Here is a 7,500-nt window from a genome sequence, read left to right on the forward strand (position 1 = left end):
AATGGAAGGGCTCACTGAGTTACAGTATCAATTTAAGGGAAGGGCTCACTGAGTTACAGTATCAGTTAAAGTGATGGGCTCACTGAGTTACAGTACCAGTTAAAGGGTAGGGCTCACTGAGTTACAGTACCAGTTAAAGGGAAGGGCTCACTGAGTTACAGTATCAATTAAAGGGAAGGGCTCACTGAGTTACAGTACCAGTTAAAGGGAAGTGCTCACTGGGTTACAGTATCAGCAAAAGGAAAGGGCTCACTGAGTTACAGTACCAGTTAAAGGGAAGGGCTCACTAAGATACAGTACCAGACAAAGGGAAGGGCTCACTGAGATACAGTATCAGCCAAAGGGAAGGGCTCACTGAGTTACAGTACCAGCCAAAGGGAAGGGCTCACTGAGTTACAGTATCAGCCAAAGGGAAGGGCTCACTGAGATACAGTATCAGCCAAAGGGAAGGGCTCACTGAGTTACAGTACCAGTTAAAGGGAAGGGCTCACTGAGTTACAGTACCAGTTAAAGGGAAGGGCTCACTGAGTTAGAGTATCAGCCAAAGGGAAGGGCTCACTGAGTTAGAGTATCAGCCAAAGGGAAGGGCTCACTGAGTTACAGTATCAGCCAAAGGGAAGGGCTCACTGAGATACAGTATCAGCCAAAGGGAAGGGCTCACTGAGGTAGAGTACCAGCCAAAGCGAAGGGCTCACTGAGTTACAGTACCAGCCAAAGGGAAGGGCTCACTGAGTTACAGTACCAGTTAAAGGGAAGGGCTCACTGAGTTACAGTACCAGTTAAAGGGAAGGGCTCACTGAGTTACAGTACCAGTTAAAGGGAAGGGCTCACTGAGTTACAGTACCAGCCAAAGGGAAGGGCTCACTGAGTTACAGTACCAGTTAAAGGGAAGGGCTCACTGAGATACAGTACCAGTTAAAGGGAAGGGCTCACTGAGTTACAGTATCAGCCAAAGGGAAGGGCTCACTGAGTTAGAGTATCAGCCAAAGGGAAGGGCTCACTGAGTTACAGTACCAGTTAAAGGGAAGGGCTCACTGAGTTACAGTACCAGCCAAAGGGAAGGGCTCACTGAGTTACAGTACCAGTTAAAGGGAAGGGCTCACTGAGTTACAGTACCAGTTAAAGGGGAGGGCTCACTGAGTTACAGTACCAGTTAAAGGGAACTGCTCACTGAGATGCAGTACCAGCCAAAGGGAAGGGCTCACTGAGATACAGTACCAGTTAAAGGGAAGGGCTCACTGAGTTACATTACCAGTTAAAGGGAAGGGCTCACTGAGTTACAGTATCAGTTAAAGGGAAGGGTCATTTGAAGGGTTTCTTTCCTGCTTTTTATCTATTTACTGAAAGATTTATACATTTGCTTTTATTGTTTAAATTACTTATGAAAGAGATTGGTGTGTTTTTTCGCTGTCTAATCAAGGCATTGGGTTGTTCAATGACAGATGACATGGGGTTGTTCAATGACAGATGACACGGGGTTGTTCAATGACAGATGACATGGGGTTGTTCAATGACAGATGACATGGGGTTGTTCAATGACAGATGACATGGGGTTGTTCAATGACAGATGACACGGGGTTGTTCAATGATAGATGACACGGGGTTGTTCAATGACAGACATGTGTTGGTTAGAAACCTACTTGATGTTTTCATTTCAGAGAGACAAATAGTCAAGTTTTTATGCTAAATGCTGTATATCTACCTCACTCTCAGAGAAGTGTACCTCTAGCCGAAACCCAAACAAACATCTGTATATACCACCCAGGGATGGAACCCAAACAAACACCTGTATATACCACCCAGGGATGGAACCCAAACAAACCCCTGTATATACCACCCAGGGATGGAACCCAAACAAACATCTGTATATACCACCCAGGGATGGAACCCAAACAAACAGCTGTATATACCACCCAGGGATGGAACCCAAACAAACACCTGTATATACCACCCAGGGATGGAACCCAAAACAAACACCTGTATATACCACCCAGGGATGGACCCAAAAACAAACACCGGTATATACCACCCAGGGATGGAACCCAAAACAAAGAGCTGTATATACCACCCAGGGATGGAACCCAAAACAAACACCGGTATATACCACCCAGGGATGGAACCCAAAACAAACACCTGTATATACCACCCAGGGATGGAACCCAAAATAAACACCGGTATATACCACCCAGGGATGGAACCCAAAACAAAGAGCTGTATATACCACCCAGGGATGGAACCCAAACAAACCCCTGTATATACCACCCAGGGATGGAACCCAAACAAACATCTGTATATACCACCCAGGGATGGAACCCAAACAAACAGCTGTATATACCACCAAGGGATGGAACCCAAACAAACACATGTATATACCACCCAGGGATGGAACCCAAAACAAAGAGCTGTATATACCACCCAGGGATGGAACCCAAAACAAACACCTGTATATACCACCCAGGGATGGAACCCAAACAAACCCCTGTATATACCACCCAGGGATGGAACCCAAACAAACATCTGTATATACCACCCAGGGATGGAACCCAAACAAACAGCTGTATATACCACCCAGGGATGGAACCCAAAACAAAGAGCTGTATATACCACCCAGGGATGGAACCCAAACAAACACCTGTATATACAACCCAGGGATGGAACCCAAAACAAAGAGCTGTATATACCACCCAGGGATGGAACCCAAACAAACACCTGTATATACAACCCAGGGATGGAACCCAAACAAACACCTGTATATACCACGCAGGGATGGAACCCAAACAAACACCTGTATATACCACCCAGGGATGGAACCCAAACAAACACCTGTATATACCACCCAGGGATGGAACCCAAACAAACACCTGTATATACCACCCAGGGATGGAACCCAAAACAAAGAGCTGTATATACCACCCAGGGATGGAACCCAAACAAACACCTGTATATACCACCCAGGGATGGAACCCAAACAAACACCTGTATATACCACCCAGGGATGGAACCCAAAACAAACACCTGTATATACCACCCAGGGATGGAACCCAAACAAACACCTGTATATACCACCCAGGGATGGAACTCAAACAAACACCTGTATATACCACCCAGGGATGGAACCCAAAACAAAGAGCTGTATATACCACCCAGGGATGGAACCCAAACAAACACCTGTATATACCACCCAGGGATGGAACCCAAACAAACACCTGTATATACCACCCAGGGATGGAACCCAAAACAAACACCTGTATATACCACCCAGGGATGGAACCCAAACAAAAGAGTGTGGTGTAAATCTCCAAATAATACATGGGACAAGACCCGTAATCGTAATAGCGAGACCCGTAATAGCGAGACCCCTAATAGCGAGACCCTTAATAGCGAGACCCTTAATAGCGAGACCCGTAATAGCGAGACCCTTAATACCGAGACCCGTAATACCGAGACCCGTAATAGCGAGACCCTTAATACCGAGACCCGTAATAGCGAGACCCTAATAGCGAGACCCTTAATACCGAGACCCGTAATAGCGAGACCCTAATAGCGAGACCCTTAATACCGAGACCCGTAATAGCGAGACCCGTAATAGCGAGACCCTTAATACCGAGACCCGTAATAGCGAGACCCTAATAGCGAGACCCTTAATACCGAGACCCATAATAGCGAGACCCTAATAGCGAGACCCGTAATAGCGAGACCCTTAAAACCGAGACCCGTAATACCGAGACCCGTAATAGCGAGACCCGTAATGGTGAGACCCATAATAGCGAGTACACAATAACACGTAGCACCGATACAACAGAGCACAGGTACTCACATGACCAACATGACACTGGACAATTATCGACAAGGACAATGGGGAACAGAGCACATAAGTATATCACATACTAATCAGGGGGAATGGGAACCAGGGGTGTGTAATGATACAAGTCCGGGGTTGGTGGTAATGAATCCAGTCAGTGACTCCAAGAAGGCTGGTGACGTATACCTCCGGAGCTGGTGAACGAAATGAGCTGCAGTACCAGGGGGGATCCGTGACGAGCATTTACATTAGACATGTTTGTCTCTTGACAGATGCTCTTATCCAGAGAAACGTGTTGCGCATCAACTAAAAAACACATTTTAACACACACCTAAAATATATCAGTAAAAAAAACCTGAATACAGTAATATTTTACCCACAGCAGAAACACATGTCAATTTCGGACGTTTAGGAAGGTCCTGAGGATGTCGATTATATACCTTCCTCGACACTCACCAAAACAGACAGCACAGGACTGGAGCTCATGACGCCCAGAGAGTTCTGCTTGGACCGCCACACCTCAACAGGTCACAATTCTCCAGCAAGCAGGGAGAGTATTTGATGATAGTAAATTGAAGCAGAGCATCTTTTTTTTAAATATATTGTTTTTTATGCTTTCAACAAACCATAGCCTTAACATTAACCACTCTGAATGAATAGCTAAACTTAACCGTTTGAGTTGTTTCTGTTTAAACACTGGAACCACAGGGAATGAACCCCATAACCACGGGGAATGATCCCAGTAACCACGGGGAATGATCCCTGTAACCACGGGGAATAAACCCCGTAACCACGGGGAATGATCCCCGTAACCACGGGGAATGAACCCCGTAACCACGTGGAATGAACCCCGTAACCACGTGGAATGAACCCCATAACCACGGGGAATGATCCCAGTAACCACGGGGAATGATCCCTGTAACCACGGGGAATAAACCCCGTAACCACGGGGAATGATCCCCGTAACCACGGGGAATGAACCCCGTAACCACGTGGAATGAACCCCGTAACCACGCGGAATGAACCCCGTAACCACGGGGAATGAACCCCGTAACCACGCGGAATGAACCCCGTATCCACGCGAAATGAACCCTGCAACCACGGGGAATGATCCCCGTAATCACGGGGAATGAACCCCGTAACCACGTGGAATGAACCCCATAACCACGGGGAATGATCCCAGTAACCACGGGGAATGATCCCTGTAACCACGGGGTATAAACCCCGTAACCATGGGGAATGATCCCCGTAACCACCCCCCGTAACCACGTGGAATGAACCCCGTAACCACGGGGAATGAACCCCGTAACCACGTGGAATGAACCCCATAACCACGGGGAATGATCCCAGTAACCACGGGGAATGATCCCTGTAACCACGGGGTATAAACCCCGTAACCATGGGGAATGATCCCCGTAACCACGGGGAATGAACCCCGTAACCACGTGGAATGAACCCCGTAACCACGGGGAATGAACCCCGTAACCACGTGGAATGAACTCCGTAACCACGCGGAATGAACCCCGTAACCACGCGAAATGAACCCCGTAACCACGCGAAATGAACCCCGTAACCACGGGGAATGAACCCCGTAACCACGTGGAATGAACCCCGTAACCACGTGGAATGAACCCCGTAACCACGGGGAATGAACCCCGTAACCACGGTGAATGAACCCCGTAACCACGGGGAATGAACCCTGTAACCACGGGGAATGAACCCTGTAACCACGTGGAACTAATGGGTCAAAATTAGGCGTTTATCCACATTACGTCAAATCCCAATTTTAAACTATGAGATCGGGGTGCAAGACACACATACGCAATATTTTCTGGAAAAAAATCACGAATGTGAAAAATGTGTGGACGTAGCTTTTTGGAAACAACACAGTACCAGTCAAAAGTTTGGACACATCTACTCATTCAAGGGTTTCTCTTTATTTCTACTGTTTTCTACATTGTAGAAGACATCAAAACTGTGACATAACATATGCGGAATCATGTAGCAAGCAAAAAAGCATTAAACATATCAAAATATATTTTAGATTCTTGAAAGCAGCCACCCTTTGCCTTGATGACAGCTTTGCACACTCTTGGCATCCTCTCAACCAGCTTCATGAGGTAGTCATCTGGAATCTATTTCAATTAACAGGTGTGCCTTGTTAAAAGTAAATTTGTGGAATTTCTTTCCTTCTTAACTTCTTTGGGAAAGGGGGGCAGTATTGAGTAGCTTGGATGAATAAGGTGCCCAGAGTAAACTGCTTGTTACCCATGTCCAGAAGCTATTATATGCATATATAAGTAGTAGATTTGGATAGAAAACACTCTGAAGTTTCCAAAAAAGTTAAAATAATGTATGTGAGTATAACATAACTCATTATGGCAGGCAAAAACCTGAGACAAATCCAACCAGGAAGTGGGAATTCTGAGGTTTGTAGTTTTATTTAAGTGATTGCCTATCCAATATGCTGTGTCTATGGGGCCAGATTGCACTTCCCAAGGCTTCCAGCAGATGTCAACAGTCTTTAGAAAGTTCTTTGAGGCTTCTATTGTGGAAGGGGCCGAATAAGAGCTGTTTCAACAAGTGGACTAGGCTGTGGCCAATCAGCTGTTTACTGCACTGTCACGCGGGCACGCCGTTCCACCTTTTTCCTTTGTAATGAATACACTATTGTACAGGTTGAATATTAGTTGAAGATTTATTATAAAAAGACCCTAAGGGTTGATTTTAAACATCGTTTGACATGTTTCTACAAACTGCAATGGAACTCTTTTGACTTTTCGTCTGGATTTTGCACTTGCGCATTTTGCCTTTGGAATAGTGAACTAAACGCGGGAACAAAACGGAGGTATTTGGACATATATATGGACGTAATCTAACAAAACAAACATTTCTTGTGGAAGTGGGAATCCTGGGAGTGCATTCCGATGAAGATCACCAAAGGTAAGTGAAGATTTATAATGCTATTTATGACTTTTGTTGACTTTTGTCCACAATTTGGCGGGTAACTGTATGGCTGGCTTTGGTGATTGAACGCTGTTCTCAGATTATTGAACATTGTGCTTTTGCCGTAAAGCTTTTTTGAAATCTTGAAATCTGACACAGCGGTTGCATTAAGAAAAAGTTTATCTTTAATTCTATGTAAAACGTGTATCTTTCATCAAAGTTTATGTTATTTGATGTTGCTCTCTGCAATTTCTCTGGATGTTTTGGAGACATCTCTGAACATGGCACCAATGTATACTGAGGTTTTTGGATATAAATATAAACCGTGAGACGCAGAGTAGGTGAACTGATGATCTACTCATGTGTGGTTCCCACCATGAAGCATGGAGGAGGAGGTGTGATGGTGCAGGGGTGCATTGCTGGTGACACTGTCAGTGGTTTATTTAGAATTCAATATACATTAACCAGCATTGCCACCACAGCATTCTGCAGTGATACGCCATCCCATCTGGTTTGCACTTAGTCCCACTATCATTTGTTTTTCAACAGGACAATGACCTAACTCAAAGCGGGCTGTCATTTGCCTTGTACTGTGGAGGGGCTTCCGTCTGGCCACTCTACCATAAAAGCCTGATTGGTGAAGTGCTACAGAGATGGTTTTCCTTCTGAAAGGTTCTCCCATCTCCACAGAGGTACTCAAGAGCTCTGTCAGAGTGACAATTGGCTTCTTGGTCACCTACTTGACCAAGACC

Source organism: Oncorhynchus masou, unplaced genomic scaffold (genome assembly GCF_036934945.1).
Source record: "Oncorhynchus masou masou isolate Uvic2021 unplaced genomic scaffold, UVic_Omas_1.1 unplaced_scaffold_701, whole genome shotgun sequence".
Taxonomy (NCBI): Eukaryota; Metazoa; Chordata; class Actinopteri; order Salmoniformes; family Salmonidae; genus Oncorhynchus; species Oncorhynchus masou.